Below are 18,847 nucleotides of genomic sequence, written 5' to 3'. Positions count from 1 at the left end.
TTTGGATGACTGTAGTAATGCGCACACATGCACAACAATATTTACCACTGTATTAATGTGTGTGACATTTTGTAATATTCATATTTCATTCAATATGTGCAGGGATGAAAATGGACAGAAGCACTCCACATCTTCTAGTATTTAAACTTCACTCTCTCATCTGCCTCTCCTTCCATGTCTCAGCTTTCAAAGCTACACACTGTTTTCATGTGCACCAACACAGCTGGATGATGTGATCTCAGAGAAGGGAGGGGAAAGAAGGAAGAGAAAGATAAATAAAGCTGTTAACTATTTCGCTGGCCTTTTGTTAAAGTTAATCTTTTAAAAGGGAGATCCAACAGAAAGTAGCTGGCTGACTAGATCACTAAGGGTGTGACTACACTGGCAATGCAAATCAGTTCGATTTGGCTTTGCTGCAGCTTAATTCACTGTCTCTTTATGGTTATATTTGATTTAGCAGATAACACAAAGACTGCAGATTGTTTCAGTGCCAGTGTCCAAATCCGACGCGATTTGATATGAGCTCACAGCCCATGGCCCCTTCCTTTAATACCATCCCAGCTCTCCTTATCTTTTTTTTCTGTGCAGAGGTAATCTAGTGCTAACAAATGCATCAAGGCAGTGACAAGGCGATCTATCGCTAGACTTGATAATCTGTCTTTTAAAAAAAAACCTTTGAGATGACTAGGGAGAAAGATCACAGGATGAGTGTTCCTGCTGCTCCAAAACATCATACCCCACCTTAATATCTCATGTTAACACCCAAATTCACACCCCCAATCTTTCTGCAGAATGATATGAACACTCACACAGGGAAAACACAGTTCAGATCATTCCAACTTGAGAAAGAAGTGTCCAGTGGCAAAAATGTTTGGTATGATTCACTTTGGCCTCTGCATTGTGTGATCATTGAAAAATAGTTTGAATTCACCCGTGCCAATTATGGAGCAAGTACTGTCAATGTAGACAGAGTCTACCCAGAATCACAGTGTGGATTTCGAGCTAATAGATCCACCACTGATAAGGTATTCTCCCTCAGACAGTTGCAGGGGAAATGTAGGGAACAACAACAGCCACTCTATGTGGCCTTCATAGATCTCACAAAGGCCTTTGATTTGGTTAGCAGGGACGGCCTTTTTAAATACTTCCCAAGACTGGATGTCCACCTCGACTCCTCAACATCATCAGGTCCTTTCATGAGGAAATGAAGGGCACTGTAGTTTTTGATGGCTCAACATCACATCCCTTTGACATCCAAAGCGGAGTGAAACAGGGCTGTGTCCTCATGCCAACTCTGTTTGGGATCTTTTTTGCTGTCATGCTGAAGCACACCTTTCGGACTGCAACAGAAGGTGTCTATCTCTGGACTAGATCAGATGGAAAGCTCTTTAATCTCTCTAGATTGAGAGCAAAGACCAAAGTCCAAATGAAATGCATGCGGGACTTCCTCTTCATTGATGATGCAGCTATTGTTGCCCACTCTGCTGAAGACCTCCAACAACTCATGAATCATTTCAGCAAGGCCTGCCAAGACTTTGGACTAACAATCAGCCTGAAGAAAACACAAGTCATGGGCCAGGGTGTGGACTCACCTCCCTCTATTACCATCTCCACACAAGAATTGGAGGTTGTTCATGAATTTGTGTATCTTGGCTCAACGATCTCTGACACTCTCTCCCTAGATGTCGAGCTGGATAAACGCATTGGCAAAGCAGCTACCATGTTCTCTAGACCAGTGGTTCTTAACGTGGGGGATAATGCCCCCCAGGGGGCGATTTCATTTTTCAGGGGGGCGGTAGAACGAAAAGGGGCGGCGTGGGGGTGCTGGAGCAGAAGGGGGCGGTAGGGGGGCTCTGGAGCAAGCCAAACCTGTGAAAATGGCTGCAGCCTTTTTACAATGTGCATGAATATATATTTTCCTCCAGTCTTAATTTAGTTTCAGAGTTTTCGTCTTGAAATTTTTAGTTCCTGCATTGCAGTTTGTTTTTATGCCCTTTTTATATTTCTTTTTGCGTCTTAAAATTCACTTGCAACTAAATCATTAAATGTTACTTTTGGGGGGGCATTTCATTTTCTTGGAATTGAATTTTGTTTTCAGGGGTCATTGGATTTAAGTGTCTTAAATAAATAAATAAATAAATAGATAAATAAATAAATAAATAAATAAATAAATAAATAAATAAATAAATAAATAAATAAATAAATAAATAAATAAATAAATAAATAATAAAAAGATATCATCACCGCGGGGAGGGGGGGCCGATGATAAATTCCTCAAAGGCTCAAGGGGGCGTTTCTTTCAAAAAGGTTAAGAACCACTGCTCTAGACTCACAAAGAGAGTATGGCTTAATAAGCTGACAGCATATACCAAGATCGAGGTCTATAGAGCCTGTGTCCTGAGTACACTCCTGTACTGCAGTGAGTCCTGGACCCTTCATGCATGGCAGGAGAGAAAGCTGAACACGTTCCATATGCGCTGCCTCCAACGCATTTTTGGTATCACCTGGCAGGACAAAGTTCCAAATAGAGTAGTCCTAGATCGAGCTGGAATTTTTAGCATGTATACATTACTGAAACAGCGGTGTCTACATTGGCTTGGGCATGTCATGAGAATGGTTGATGGTCGGATTCCAAAAGATCTCCTGTATGGGGAATTAGTGCAGGGAAATTGCCCCAGAGGGAGACCACAGCTGCAATACAAAGATATCTGCAATCAGGTCTGAAGGCCTTAGGAATGGACCTCAACAGATGGGAAGCCTTGACATCTGAGCATTCAGCCTGAAGGCAGGCGGTGCATCACAGCTTCTTCCATTTTGAAGAGACCCTTGTCCACCAGGCCAAGGCAAAGAGGAAGTCACAAAAGCAGCAAAATCAGGGAGCTGGACAGGGGACAGATTGGATTTGTCTTCAGTGTGGAAGGGATTGTCACTCTCGAATTGGCCTTCTCAGCCACACTAGATGCTGTTCCAAGTCCTCCATACAGAGCATGTTACCATAGTCTCTTGAGACTGAAGGATGCCTAATCTAACTGTCAATGTACTTGCACCCTAAGAGGGGTACCTGATTGCAGATTAAATTCCCAACTGTGCCTCCCAGGACAAGAGCTAGAACAGAACAGTAAACTACTTCTGAGCACTCTATAACAGAAAACCCTGGAAAGGTTGCTATGAGTCAGAATTGACTTGATAGCACATTACTACTACTACTACTACTACTACTAGTAGTAGTAGTAGTAGTAGTAGTAGTACTGCTACTGCTACTACTACTACTACTAGTAGCAGCAGCAGCAGCAGTAGTAGTAGTAGTAGTAGAGTGATGCTATTGCTACTACTACTGACATTGTTATTACATGAGAAAGTACCTGACCACACTTCCAGTTGCATTTAGATAATCTCTAGCAGCTGTAGTGATTCAGTGAGTTTGGTGTGAGTTTGGTGGATACTGCTTTTAAAAGCTAGGATCTCAGAGCTAGAAGGAAATGTAGCCCAGCTCTAATCCCATCACATTATTTTTCCTTTTCTGGCTGAGATCTTTTGAAGCCATTCCATAATGAGATCCTTATGGAAATACTTCATTTTAAAGCCATGGGTGTTAAGAAACTGCTCTGCTGGGAGGGAGGGATGGGGTGGATGAAAAGATAAATACATAGACAGGCAGACTGACAGATATGGACGTATCTTCCATTGTCTGTGGAACATGCTGAAACATGTTGTTTCTAACTGTGAAGATTCTCAGTCATCCAGGTGAGGTTATCTGGAAGTTGAGTCATGGCAACTGGACTTCTTTCTTATTAGGTTGAAGCATTTTGCTACTCATTCAACTATCTTCTTCAGTCTGAGGAGAGTTGGTAGGAGACCCCTGATATATCCTCCACCTTGGTTTCATTTCCTCCTGGTCTGAATAGGCTCATTAGATGGACAATGGATGGGGGTGTGAGTGAAAATCCCACTTCTGCAGTCCTTCTCCACCGATTGTCATGGTTCGTTATGGTGGTCTTTCTGGTGTGTGTGGTCCTGATCTTTTTGGAGAAGGATGAAAGACCACCATGGTAAATAGGAGACAATGGGCAGTGAAGGATTGCAGAAGTGGGATTTTCACTCTCCCACACCCTGTCCTTTGTCCATCTAACAAGCCTATTCAGACCAGGAGGAAGAGAAACCAACTCCTACCAACTCTCCTCAGACTGAAGAAGCTACTTGGATGAGCAGCGAAATGTTTCAACTCAACTTCCAGATACATGTGTTTCTAAAAGCAACAAAGGCTACTACAGTTTGGCTATGTGAGAAGAGGTCATCTAATCCGCTCTGTTCCCACACCGCAGGTGTTGCGTCTCCTAGCATGAGCCTCTGTTGAATCCCATGCACTTTTCTGGGAAGAGTTCCCATTGACGTCAGACTGAAGGCCTTGCTGAGAGCGCTACATACAAAATAAAGAGTGTCTGTGCAACAGGCAGCCACAGGGAAAAAACTGGGGTTTACACTGCAGCTGTAACCTATTAGTGGGCAGTCTTGTAAAGCATATGCATGTTTTTTTCAAGAAGATTGAAGGGTAAGGTTCTTCCCCTACCCGTCAAAACTTTCGATGCATTTTTTTAAAAAAGTCCTTGAAAATACCCTATATAAATATATATATTGAAAAACATTTGAAGGAACAAAACTGTACATTTGTGCCCCTCCCCTCCAAAGGGATTGAAGTAAAAATTTTAGGTGTACTGTCCAAGTGAGCAGATATAAGGATAAATTCTGGCTGCCAATCAAAGGTCTTTTGTCAGCGTTCTTCTCTTTTCAAGACAGCTCATGGGAGTGCCTGTCAGATCTCCATTTGGCACTGGGCCTCTCATTTTCTGTCCGTTGTCTATGTACAGGGCAGGGGATCACCCAATAATAACACACTACTTGCTCTTCAGAGCAATGCTTTATGCACAGTCTTTGTTGGTCATAAATCTTTACCAAAATCTAGGGCTACATAGACATCAATCTTCTGACTGACTGGGTTACAGATTGTGATGATACTGGCTGCTCAGACTAGTTTCTGGAAAATTACTGCTTGCTGTCAGTAGATTGTTCCACTGTGAACTATCACCTACTGTGGCAAAGGACAATTAATAAGTTTTCCAGAAATATTTCCGTTGTTATATAGGATATCTTTGGGGAATATGTGGCTCTTGAGCTACTATTCATCCTCTGCAGAGCTTCCTTTCACATCTAGAAATTTCCACGAGTTCACAATGCAGCAAGTGGTTTTCCAGGAGCTCATAACTCCTCTTTTGCAGGGGCCTTGCTGGCTTCTGGTTTATTTCCAGGCTGAGCAGGAACCCTATTTAGCCATTCAAACGGTATGTGAACACTAATTGGAGATGTTACTTTTTGGGCTCCAGATTCCAGAATCTCACATGGAGAGCCTCCACAAGTAGGAGAGCTTGTCTGAATCAAACATTTGCTCTTAAAATGGCAAGCATGATGAGAAGGGGAAAGAGCCAGTGCACTCATACTTGTCTCTTTCTTCAAATGTTGTTAGAAAATAGTACTGCCTCGATAGGGCTTGAAATGAGTGGTTATAACCTTTAAAAACCTGGATACTCACAGATCTACATCCTGTCTTTGATTGCGTGGATCCTAATTGTATATAGATTGCAGAGCAACCAAGGAAGATTCTTTTAGATATGTCACAGGTCAATTTGGTATGGATGGATGATGGGCAACAACCAGTGGCCCAAGGATTATATTTCCTCTTAGAGACCTCAGAGGATTGCTCTTCTCACCCCCTCATGACCAGCTTCAGGCAATTCCTAGATGTCTCTGACTTCAGTTGTTAATAGGTCAGGAGCAGAACTTTGAACGCAGCAGTTCCATAGCCAGTTGGTGACTTCCATTGAGAAATGTTTTACAGATGTATCCTATTCATGGTCTGCAGGACTTTTTGCATATTTTTGTGGTTTTCCATCATTGGGAAGAAACTACAAACAGGAAGGCATTGTTGTGAAGTTGCTGTTGTTTTGTCCTTTCAAATTGCATAGAAATTGTTATTATGTGCTGTCATGTCACCACTGACTTGGGTGGTGACATGACAGCACATGGTCATAAATGAGCAATCTCCAAAATGTCCTGTCTTCAGCAGCCTTGGTCAGTTCTTGGAAACTCAAGCTTCTGGCTTTAGGGAGTCAATCAATCTCAGATTTGGTCATCTTTGTTTCTGTTGCCTTCCAACCCAAGCAATTATTGTCTTTTCCAGAGAATCCTGCCTTCTCATTAGGTGCCCAAAGTTTGACAGCCTCAGTTTCATCATTGTTGCCTCTAGATATAGTTCAGGCTTGATTTGATCTACTTATTTGTCTTTCTGGTAGTCCAATGTATCCACAAAGTTCTCTTCCAGTAGTAGTCGTAGTAGTCGTAGTAGTCGTAGTAGTCGTAGTAGTTGTAGTAGTTCTAGTAGTGGAGGAGGAGGAGGAGGAGGAGGAGGAGGAGGAGGAGGTGGTGGTGGTGGTTCTTCAGGCTGCTTGGCCATGTTCTAGAGGGTTTTTTTCCTAACGTTTCACCAGTCTCTGTGACCAGCATCTTCAGAGGACAGGAGTTAGAATACAGACACAGTTCTAACTCCTGTCCTCTGAAGATGCTGGCCATAGAGACTGGTGAAACGTTAGGAAGAAAAACTCCAGAACATGGCCAAAAAGCCCAAAAAAACCTACAACAACCATCAGATCCTGGCCACAAAAGCCTTCGAGAAAACAAATCATTTTTTACCTGTCAGCTTTCATAACTGTACAGCTTTGACACCCATACGGGGTGATTAGAAATACAAGAGTGTGGATTATCTTGGTCTTAGTTTCTAGTGACACAACCTTGCAATTGATGATGTTTTCTAACTTCTTCCTTGCTGCCCTTCCAAGTCTTAGTCTTCTTCTAATTTCTTGGATGCACTTTTTATTTGGATTGATGATTGAACCAAGGCATACACAATCTATTTCAGTTTCTTCATTGTTAACATTAAAGTTGTGGAGTTCTTCTGTAGTGATGATTTTAGACTTCTTAATGTTTTACTGCAATCCTGATTTCACACTTTCTTCTTTCATTTTCAATAAAAGTCATTTCCAGTGATTTTTGCTTTCTGCCAGTCAGATGGTGTCATCTGCATATCTTAAACATTTCTTCCACCAATTTTCACTCCGCCTTCATCTGAATTTAGTCTGGCTTTTCATATGATATGTTCTGCATACAGATTGAACAGGTAAGGAGATAAAATGCACCCTTGTCTGACGCCTTTGCCCATGGAAAACTATTCTATCTTTCCATATTTTGTCCTATAGCTTCTTTTTCACAAGTTACACATCAGGACAATCAAGTGCTAAGACACACCAATTTCTTTCAGAACACTGCCCAGTTTCTCAGGGTCACCTAGTCAAAGGCTTGGCTGTAGTCTACTATAGACTGATCTTCTGAAATTCTTTGATTCCCTCCAGTAGCCAATGGATATTGATCTTGAGCGCCTCTTCCTTTTAGGAATCCAGCTTGAACATCAGGGAGTTCTCACTCCAGTGACACCTTGAGCTACTGCTGCTGCCCAGTAGTTGCCCTGAAGAGGGTGGATGTGTCTTAGTCTGGTGTCTCAGCTGGGACCATTCCACCTTGTGTGAACCTCTTAGAGGTCCAGTCTCATAATGGAATCTAATCTTCTGAAGCTCTCAGCTTCACTGACACACTCAAATCTCTTCATCATGTTAAGGAGTGCATCCAAGAAGAGATATATAGAAATGCATATGCATTAAACAAATATGTATCTTTGAAAAATATATATACTTTATATAGTGGTGCCTCGCTTGCCGATGTTAATTCATTCCAGCGAAATCGCTGTAGAGCGAAAACATCGTCAAACGAAACGTAATCCCATTGAAACACATTGAAAACCCATTCAGTGTGTTCCAATGAGCTGAAAAACTCACCGTCCAGCGAAGATCCTCCATATGGCAGCCATTTTCAGTGCCTGTAAAGTGAGGAATCTGTCCTAGAAAAGAGCGGGGGGCCCATTTTGAAAGCCAGTGGCCATTTTGAAACCCAACGATCAGCTGTTTGCTGATTGTCGTAAAGCGAAAAATCAGTTCCCGAAGCAGGGAACCGATCATCGCTAAGTAAAATTCCCCCATTTAAACCATTGTTTTGTGATCATTTTTGCAATCACAAAAACGTCAGTATAATGCAGATTTGTCATAGAGTGGGGTAATCATCCAGCAGGGCACTACTGTACACACGTTAGTCTGTTGGGAGAATGAATAAAAATGCATATGTTGGGAAAATGTTTTTAAAAACAGATTTCATAGAGAAAGTAGATACCAAAATACGCACATATAAAATTAATGTAATGTATTTCTGCTTGTAATCCACATAAAAAAATGTGTGCATGCACGCATTGTTAGGTTATCAGATGCCTCTGTGTGTTGGGCTGTTTTCTCTATTCAAGCTGTATCTTTGGCTTACAATATTGTGTGTGTCACTGAAGGCTTCCTTTCAAATGTGGCAGAGTTATACCTGCCTTGTGCAAACCAGACTTGCCTTTACTTGTTCCCTTTTAAGAGCCTCAACCTCTGGCACTTCTGTTAACCTTCCTCAGAGGTTGCTTAGTAGTGGTAACTGGATATTAAGGCAACTGGATCTTATCTGTATCTTTGAATCTTGTTGCAATCAGCCTTGAGTCTCAGTTTTGGAAGAAAATGTGTGATATAAATTAATTATCTATAAATAAAAATAAATAAATGCCAGCTGTCTCTTAAGCTGCTGCTATCATTGTGGTGCATTTACAGTGGTCCTTTTCATCATAATGTCAGAGTTGGATGTCCTTTTACAGTATATTTGTTCTTTTCATTGTAAATGTCATGGGTAATTAACATGAAGAAGGAAGAGACAGGAAAGACCACATCTGGTGCTTCCTGCTAGTAACGTCCGTCCACATTCACTAGAACTTTTGCAACAGTAACTCAGTAACACAACTGAGACGGTGGTCAGATGGGGATTTGCCCCGCTGGTTCGTCTGCTGTGGGGATGAGTTGGTTCATTCTTTTTTCCAGTGATCAAATGGGATAATTGCTGGAGTGAATCAAACCATCCCCAGAGCATCTCTTCCCACACCTTTCTGAGCCCCTGTCAAGGGCTACTACTTTTTTGGTGTCGGTAGGATTGGTCCGATTTGGTCTGTTTCCAGAACGTGTGATTGCTGGGAAAGGACCAAAAGTAAACTTTCCCATTGTCAAGGCTCTTTCCGTTTTCAGTTTCCGATATCAAAAAGTGGCTTAATAAGCGGGCAGTTTCTTGACCAGTCTTTTAAGACGTAGCAATTTTTTTTAAAAAAAATCTTTGTGACACAGTACATCAATGCATGATATATGAAAGTCAAAACTGAAGGACCTAGATGAAATAGGATCAACTGAGGTCCAATATGTCATCTGGATTGCACCAAATGGCATATAGCACCCCTACTCAACCCTAAGCAATCCTATTTAGCCTGCATTAGCTCGCTCCAGAATGAGCATCCATATATTGGACATATCCTATTACGATCAGGGCTTGTAAGTGACCTGCAGCAAAGCTTCTCAAACTTTTTTGACTTACTTCCCCTGACTTACTGGCCACTGTTCCCCCAATATGATACTTTGGGTAAGGGAGGGAGAAGGGAGGAGGGAAGTCCAGCCTGAGTAGTACTTCCACAGCTTTTGTGGAAGTACAGTCCTTCCAAGTATTCCATGGTGCCTCTGGTTGCCTCTTGTTGGGTTTGGCGGTGCCCCAGGGCACCATGGCTCACAATTTGGAAACCGCTGATATACAAGAAAAAGGCAAAATACAGTGGTACCTCAACTTAAGAACATAATCCGTATTGGGACTGCGTTCTTAAGTCAAAACATTCTTGAGTCGAAGCACCATTTCCCATAGGAATGCATTGAAAACAATTTAACCCCTATCTGCTGTTTTTTGTTCTTAAGTCGAGGTGCTGTTCTTAAGTCGAAGCATTAGTTCCCATAGGAACTAATGCAAAGCCGGTTAATCCGTATCTACCATGAGGGGGCAAAAATTTTTTTGTTTCTTCTTTTGACCTAAAGTGAACTTAGGTCAAACAAAGGGCAGGAAATGTGGTGGTTGTTGTTTTGGTTCTTAAGTCGAGGCTCTGTTCTCAAGTCGAAGCAACTTTTTGCAAACGAAGCCGTTCTTAACTTGAATCGTTCATATGTAGGGACGTTCTCAAGTCAAGGTACCACTGTATGTACAAAATGACTAATATTTCTGGATTCAAGTCTTTCTTCTGCCATTCTACATTTGTAGACAAGAGGCCTTCTCATAGACTGGAGCCTCTAACCAGTCTATGAGAAGAATCAATAGTTCAGCTGGCAAAGCTTTCCTTAATTTGTATACTATACAATAGTTGAAGGCCACACACGTTCCTTTCCAGGTTAAAGAAAAGGAAAACTAGCAATTGCTTTACCCTCTCAGACAGTATGTAAAAGAGATCCACCACAATTGTATAGCATTTTGTATAGCATTTTGTATGTTAAAGGGACAAGTAGCTGCATTACTTTTAAAAAACCTGTTCTCATTTAGCAGATCGTGGTAGGAGATCCTGGAATTCAGTAAACAGTTAAGATAAATTCAGGGGTAAAGGACCTTTGTCTCTTTAAGACAAGAGGAACTGCTAGTCATATATCTTTACTGTGCAGTGGGGTTATAAAAACATGTCCTCTGTTCTTTTATTACATCTATAAACATCAGACTGTAGTTGACTGTTCCCTGGATTAGAATGTCCTAGTACTTTAAGTGGGTTTTGACAGTGAGAGGGAGGGAAAGTAGAACATCTATGGGTGGTTCCCCCCCTCCTTCTTTACAGGGTTGCTTTTATAAGACCTTGTCCCTTTTGTAAGCTTCAGCCACTGCCAAAGTTCTGAGAGGCAATGAATCTGGGATATATGCAGGATTCAGAGTTTATTCTTACTCCAGCCTTGTGAAATATTCTGTGGCTTGTATAAGGTAAGCAGAAACACATCTTGCATGCTATTTTTAATTAGAAGGATGACTTGTTTGGGTTCAGCTTTCTGAGTTCCTGAAGTTGGGGGCTGCTGTTTTGTTTCGCTTTGAAGAAAAGCGAAAGCTGTTTTGCGTGACTAGACCTAATCTTTTTGCTTACTGTTTTACTTGCTGCAGTTCAGAGGCGCTTAACAATGAAACAAAGTGGGTAAACAGTGACCTTATATTAGATGGAGCTTTCTTTGTGTGCTTTCGAAGCCCTGGGCGATTGTTTCACACGTAGCTTCATAATAGTGAAAGGCAAACCTTTGCAAAAATAAAAAATAAAAAATAGAACCATAGTAATTCATCTTGTTTTATACATATCAGGAATACTAGGTTGGGTACAATGAAATGTATGCTGTGAACAGAGTCACATTCATCAAAAATGTATTTTAGATACAGTACTTGGAAGAGACTCATTCCTCAGACGTAATGGATATTGTGTATTAATCTTATCAATATCTGCTTAGTATTGTTCTTGTATTAAGACTAGACAGGATCAAGATATTTTAAAATATGAGTTGTTAAAAATATCAGCGCAGCACATATTTAAACTTTAGTTTATTACAGAAAAAGTATGATATTCATCATGTGGTGTGCATGTGAGCAAGAGAGAGTTACTGATTTATAATCCAGTTAAACTGAAGCTACCAGACAGGCTTTTGTGTGTGTGTGTGTGTGTGTGTGTGTGTGTGTGTGTGTGTGTGTGTGTGTGTGTGTGTGTGTGCTTTAAACAGTCAAATGTGCTGTTTAAAGAAATAGTCGCAATAATGTGTAGTCTGTTGACACCATTAAGAATCCATATACAGTACCTCTATCAGTTTATGGGGGATATGATTGTCTCTTTCTTGCTTTACCTGTGAGTTTTCGAGAGCCTTTGGTTGGCCACCATTGGAAACAGATTACATACATCTATGACGTGATTCACTGTGGGCATTTCCTGTTTTAATGTACTTGTCATCTATGTGTGCCTTGTCAAACATTAATGGTGGAGAGCCAGAAAAAAATATTTTAAAGTGTTTGCTGGGACATTTTTTCAAAGTATATCTAAAGTATAAATTCAACCTGCATTGCCTCCAATGCACTAAGAATAACGTAAATTAGTGCTGTGGTGGAAAGGCAGCTTAGTACACCTCTTTCTTAAACCCTGGAATTGTTCTTGAACCACTCGAGAATCTGGTGCCATTTTATTGAATTAATGCATTCTTTGGAAAGCACTGTATCACAACAAATGCTTTGCATATTTGTTTCCGAGAAGAAGTCCTTTGCGATCTCTGTCAAAATACTGACTCCACTCCAAAGTATTAATTCTGAGCAGGTTGCCTAGTTAAGGCATTCTGAGAAAACATGTGCACCTGTGTGCACCTGGAGGAGTGATTCCAAAAGCCATCCTATAGAAACACAAGGTTTAATGGAAGTAGGCTGTTCCTTGCAAACTGTAGCACTGTAAACTGTCAAAATGTTTGATGATAATGCATTGTCTGTGGATTATGGGACCTTTATTGAATGAGAAGACACTTCAGTGGGTTTGGATGCCAATTTCTACCTTGGAACCCCCGGGAGCCATATGGATTGTCCAAAATGCCAAAAAGCAAAAACAAGAAAGCCAGTAATCAGAGAAAAATCCTCTTTTGGTTTTGAAAAATTCGTATTTGATGTGTTAAATGATGCGGAGGAGAGAGCTTGCAACCAATTTTAAAAGTGAATTTATACTTCTGAAAACTAGACCCTTCCTCCTCCACCACCTGTTCTTCATCATCATCATCATCCTCATTTGGCAACAAGGAAGTTTTCTTTCTCTGAAAACTCAGAGAACATAGAGAATAATCTAGTTGGATGAAGAACTGGAAAGCTTGCATATAAATTTGTAATGTGAATTTATAGTTGATTCTAATAAAGGTTTGACTCAATAAAGGAAGCCACATCCTTGATGAGTTTGCAAGATCTGAGTTGGACTGTTAACTTTTATAGGTCAGTAATTTGTGAGGTCACTATAAATTGGAAACAGCTTAACAGCAGACAGCAACAGCAATAAAGGTCCATTGTTCATCTGTGAAATTTGGACTTTGTGTTTCTTTTCTAACGGATCACCATAGTTGCTTTCTTTCTCTTTTTAAAATTCTTTTTTTATATTTATTACTTTATCAAATAACATTGCAAACCAGAAAAATAAATTAATCCCTGTCCAAAGGAGATTATATTCAAGATATCGGCATGCAAAAAAAAAAAAAAGAAAAGAAAAAGCAAGGAACAGGGCAACTATAATAGAGATTATGAACAATATTTATTATGTATAAAAGATTTGGAAATCTGGAAAATCACTGAGTTAAAAAAGAACAAATTCTACATTCGGAACTTATATTAGTGAGCCCTGTGATGCAGTGGTTAAAGAGCAGTACTGCATCCGAAGACTCTGCTCACAACCTGAGTTCCATCCCAACAGGTTCAGGTAGCTGGCTCAAGATTGACTCAGCCTTCCATCCTTTCAAGGTTGGTGAAATGAGTGTCCAGCTTGGGGTGGAGGGAGAGAAAGTGATCTTTGTCTAATTATGTTGTAAACCTCTCAGATAGTGCTAGAGCATTATGAAGCAATATATAAGTTGAAACAACAAGTTGCAATTGAAAATTTAATGGACCAGCTCTTACATTATGGCTATTTAGAAGAGATCCATAGATATGAAAGGGATTTGTGACAATTAACTTCATTCACTTTAATTTCAGAGGGTCAACCCTAAGCAGCATGTGTTTCATGTTCTTTTGTTGATTCCTAAAATGAAGTCTCTAAAACATGAATTTTTATTAACAAAAGAGTTTAAACATGAAAGTTTAGTGTTCTTTTATGTTTTCCTCTTTCATTTAATCTTTCCGTCACCCTTTGACAGTCACATCACCCAATGCATTTTTCATCCAATACTGGCACAAGGGCTTCTGTCAGCTACCAATTAGAGTGTCCAAATATGGGGGAGTGAGAATTTTGAATCTGTATAAGGACCTGAATTGGTTGGAACCCAGTGAGGAGGTGTGCTAACATGGGACTCACTTTTACTATCTTTCTCATCTCTGTATGAGATTTATCCAAGTGGAAAACCAGTACAGTGTGGCATTATACACATCTCCAGGTTTTCCAAAGATAGTGATGAAATGGAGTGAGAATAAACTTTTGAAGTTTCAATGAAAAAAAATGCTTTAAATCAAAAGAACACAAGCCTCTTTATTTTAATTTTTTAAAAAATAGCACAGGAAAGGTTTTAATTACTAACAGACAATATGAAACAGACTCTGGAAAATGAATGCCTATACAATAGGTTCCCAGCAAAACTAGGAATGCACAAACTGGACACTTTGAGAAAGAATGAGGCTTTGTTTCCTACCCTCCCGTGGTAGACACAAAGAAATACTCCAGCTGAATGTTGTGATCAGAGGTGGGCACAAACCAGAAAAAATGGTGATTAATTTCAATTCGTGATTCATCAAGGTCAATGAATCACAAATAACGAATTTATGATTTTTTTGACAAATTGATGCATCAATTAATTGTTGCCTTTAAAACCCCATAAAGCAGGCCCTCAAGCACCTAGAGACACAAACATTACAGGGAAGCTTCCCCTGATCTCCCTCTGTAATCTCTCCAGGATTGATGAAGACTTGGTTTCAGACATCGGAGTTATACACCGACAAAGTGGGTCCGTCCAGGAAAGTGCCCTTTAGCAGTTTGTTTGCAGAAACCCAATCTTCACCTAACTTGGAGAGATTGTAGAGTAATGGGAAGCTTTTCTGTGATTTTGGTGTCTCTAAGTGCCTGGGAGGGAAACATTCCTGGGGGGCTTCTTTGTGGGTGTTTAACTTGGACACCCAAAACCCATTCTTCACCAAACCTGCAAGGCTTGTAGAGGGGAGTCACAGGAATCTTCTCTGAAATTTTGATGTATCTAGGTGCATGGGGAGCGGTTTTATAGCCCAATGAAATTAAGAATCAACAATCACTAAAAATTTATTGATTTCTATTCATCGAGGGCATTGATTTATACGAATACTAATTGATGACTTAGCAATTTTTCAATGACTTTAGTGGTTCATTTTTTAAAATTTGTGCCCATCCCTAGTTTTCATTACTCTAAGTTGTTGTGGTCAGGGTTATCTATAAGCCTAATGGCTTCCAACAGAAGACACAGACAGGGTGTTTTGCTTGACCCCACCCTAAAGCTTGGAGACATTACTTCATTTACTATCAGACTATACCATGGATCACTGCCTTGTTGTGGTGAAGGGGCTTGAGTAATTCAGAGAAGCTATGGGCTATGCCATGCACGGACTCCCAAGACGGACAGGTTATAGTGGAGAGTTCTGACTAAACGTAATCCACCTGGAGCAGTAACTGGCAAGCCACTCCAGTATTTTTGACAAGAAAACCACATGAACAGAAACAAAATGCTAAAAGTCATGACACTGGAAGATGAGCCCCTCAGGTCAGAAGGCATCCAACATGCTGCTAAGGAGGAGCAGAGGACTAGTACAAGTAGCTCCAGAGCTAATGAAGTGGTTGGGCCAAAGCCGAAAGGATGCTCAGCTGCGGATGCACCTGGAAGTGAAAGGAAACTCTGATGCTGCACAGAAAAATACTGCATAGGAACCTGGAATGTAAGATCTATGAACCTTGGGAAGCTGGAGGTGGTCAAACAAAAGATGGTAAGAACATTGACATCCTGGGCGTCAGTAAAGTAAAATGGACGGGAATGGGCAAATTCAATTCAGACGATTATCATAGCTACTATTATGGGTAGGAATCTCGTAAAAGAAATGGAGTAGCCCTCATAGTCAACAAAAGAGTGGGAAAAGCTGTACTGGGATATAATCTCAAAAATGATAGGATGATTTCAATACAAATCCAAGGCAGACCTTTCAATATCACAGTAATCCAAGTTAATGCAGCAACCTCTGATGCTGAAGAGGCTGAAATTGACCAATTCTATGAAGACTTACAACACCTTTTAGAACTGACACCAAAGAAAGATGTTCTTCTCATTTTAGGGGATTGGAATGCTAAAGTAGGGAGTCAAGAGATAAAAGGAACAACAGGGAAGTTTGGCCTTGGAGTTCAAAACGAAGAAGGGCAAAGGCTAATAGAGTTTTGTCAAGAGAACAAGCTGGTCATCACAAACACTCTTTTCCAAAAACACAAGAGGCGACTCTACACATGGAAATCACCAGATGGGCAATACCAAAATCAGATTGATTATATTTTCTGCAGCCAAAGATGGAGGAGCTCTATACAGTCAGCAATAACAAGATCTGGAGCTGATGGTGGCTCTGATCATCAGCTTCTCATAGCAAAATTCAAGCTTAAACTGAAGAAAGTAGGAAAAACCACTGGGCTAGTCAGGTATAGTCTAAAACAAATCCCTCTTCACAGTGGAAGTGAAGAACAGAAAAACTAGGCACCTGTGTAGTGTGCCACTGTAAAGAATGCAGTCCAGCTGCCACCATCAAGAAGTCCTTTTCTTGGCAATCACTTGCCAGCTGGCTCTTGGCTGTGGGCAGGTTCTCAACCTGACCTTTAAGACAAGTCAAAAGAAAAAAAAAATGCCCTCATTGCCCCCTCCTATCTTCTCTTGGTTCTGGGAAGAAGTTTTTCAATTAGTTTAGATTTTTTATAAGTGATGCAGAACATCTCTACTGCCCTAATATAGTCTTTAAAAACACTTTCTCTTCTTTCTTAGAAAATGATGAAATATTGATAACGAAGCAGTTCTCCAACAGGTTTCTCTTTATTTTAGGTTACAACTCAGAAAGGCACAAAGAACGTTGAGATTCAGAAAGTTCGTAATTGTAAAGATAAAAGGCATACAAGAACAGTCAGATTGTATAGTTTAATTCTTCTTAATCTATTACTGAACTTTTCCTTAAGTGGTTACACTCAGTGGTGTCTCTACTCTGATACTGTCCTTGCATCTATAACAGGTTCCTCTTTCTGTTCCTGACAAGGTTGAGGATCATCCTTGCTCAAGTGTAACTGACAAAACTTCAAAGGTCACAACCAAGCATAATTGTATTTAATATCAAGCACAATAAATTTGTTGGTCATCGATGAATATACGATTGATTATATATTTGTTCTCAAAGCCCCTCATCTTTGTAATACTGTACAATACTGTATATTGAAATTAGAGATGGGCACAAAAAGGAAAACCGGTGGTTTGTGATGAACCACCACACACACACACACACACACACACACACACACACACACACACACACACACACACACACACACACACACACACACACACACACACACACACACACACACACACACACACACACACACACACACACACACACACACACACAAATGAATTGGTTCACAGTTTGTTTTTCTGGTCCATGCCTAGAGGGGGGGCTATCTGCTCCCTGCTCCTTCCGCCGTGGATGCATGCTCAGAGGCAGTGGCAACCTCCCAGCAGGGAACCTGGATCCACTGCCTCTGAGAGTGGCATGCACAGTGGCAACAACAGCAGCAGAGGAGGTGGCAGTGGAGGCAGCAGGAACAGGTAGGCGGAGGCGATGGGGGCAGTGGGAAGGGGTGGGTCGGCATCCCCTTTTGCTGAAGCAAATGGAATGCCAAAGGGCATTCAGCAGAGTAGGATTTCCCTAACTGAGTTGTGAAACAAACCACAAAACAGCCCAGTTTGTTGCATATTTTGGTCCATCGTTCATTTTGTGCCCATCTCCAATTGCAATTATAAACCACAAATTCTGTTTGGAAACCTGTGAGTTCTGTCTTCACTTTACTACCCACAGATCCCAGCTCACAATTTAATACCTAAGCTAACCTGTCCTAAGTTAACTTGTGCTAATATATTAAACGATTCTCCATGCATGGTTAAGAAAAGCATACTACAGTACTTCATTTCAAAAAACTCTTCTTAACTTCAAGAAAGTCAAGAAAAGTTCAGTTACTTGAACTTATGCATCGTATAGTGGAATGTTATTAAACAAAATAATGTAGCAAACTGAATATATATTATGAAAAAGAGTGTAGATTACTTAAAGTAATTCTTATTCTTCTGTCTCTTCAGTTACAGTGTCCTGTGACTGAATCTTTCTTTTCTTGGGTTTGTTGTGTATTGGTTGGGGTTTATACAAAGGCTGTGATTTGCACAACTGTTTCTTTTTCAGTCTTTTCCTTGCTATATCAAAGGTTATTTCATGCACCTCTTGCTCTTTTTTCTGTATATGCTTTTATTAAGTAATACGCATTTAATGTTTGATCACTCCTATCCTTCCTCTTCAGATCTTCCATTTCTACATGTTGCATTGTAATGTTCTTTTATGTAACAGTATGTTACATAAAAGAAGGCATTTCAGAGTGACTATCATCATTCTCTGCAAATTGTACATCTAGCACAATCTTAGGCTTTTCTTTTAATGAATCAGGCGATTCTTCTGATTTTCTTAAAATCATTCAAATAACACACTGGCTAACTTTGAAAAATAAGAAAATACCCAATAAAATTAGAATGGTGCAAAATAGTTTCTCCTATATTGGTTAACCAAGAAGAGAGCTGACCACTTAGGTTTCCAAATGAAAGTATTAATTGGCTTTGTGCATTTGTATGCATCATATGACCATAATAAACTTTGTCATCATTATACTTTTCCAGATGACTCAGGATGATAGGCACAGTGTCATTTCTGCCAAATTTATAAGTTTTTACAAACCTCTTTGATCACTTGACCTATGAAATGTGAGTTTTTATCTGATCACAAAGAGACCTGTATTCTAAAGTACGGAACAAATTCCTTAAGG

General features: G+C 40.3%; 1 protein-coding gene across 4 annotated transcripts in view; it reads left to right on the top strand.

Annotated features, from left to right (window-relative positions):
* Window positions 1-18,847, top strand: part of PDE9A (phosphodiesterase 9A) — a 99,243-nt gene that overhangs the window by 32,348 nt on the left and 48,048 nt on the right. The window contains exon 1 of one of the 4 annotated variants that reach the window (XM_020783941.3): window positions 10,834-11,001. The exons of 2 other annotated variants lie outside the window; for them this stretch is intronic. The gene's annotated coding sequence lies outside the window, so the exon portion shown is untranslated. Of the gene's footprint in view, window positions 1-10,833; window positions 11,002-18,847 lie in introns of those variants that run through there. One more of the 4 variants, XM_020783940.3, reaches the window with a different exon arrangement.

The sequence above is a fragment of the Pogona vitticeps genome, chromosome 3 (genome assembly GCF_051106095.1).
Source record: "Pogona vitticeps strain Pit_001003342236 chromosome 3, PviZW2.1, whole genome shotgun sequence".
NCBI classification, from domain to species: domain Eukaryota; kingdom Metazoa; phylum Chordata; class Lepidosauria; order Squamata; family Agamidae; genus Pogona; species Pogona vitticeps.
The sequence above is the reverse complement of the archived record's forward strand: the minus strand, read 5'-3'. Positions and strand labels throughout refer to the sequence as shown.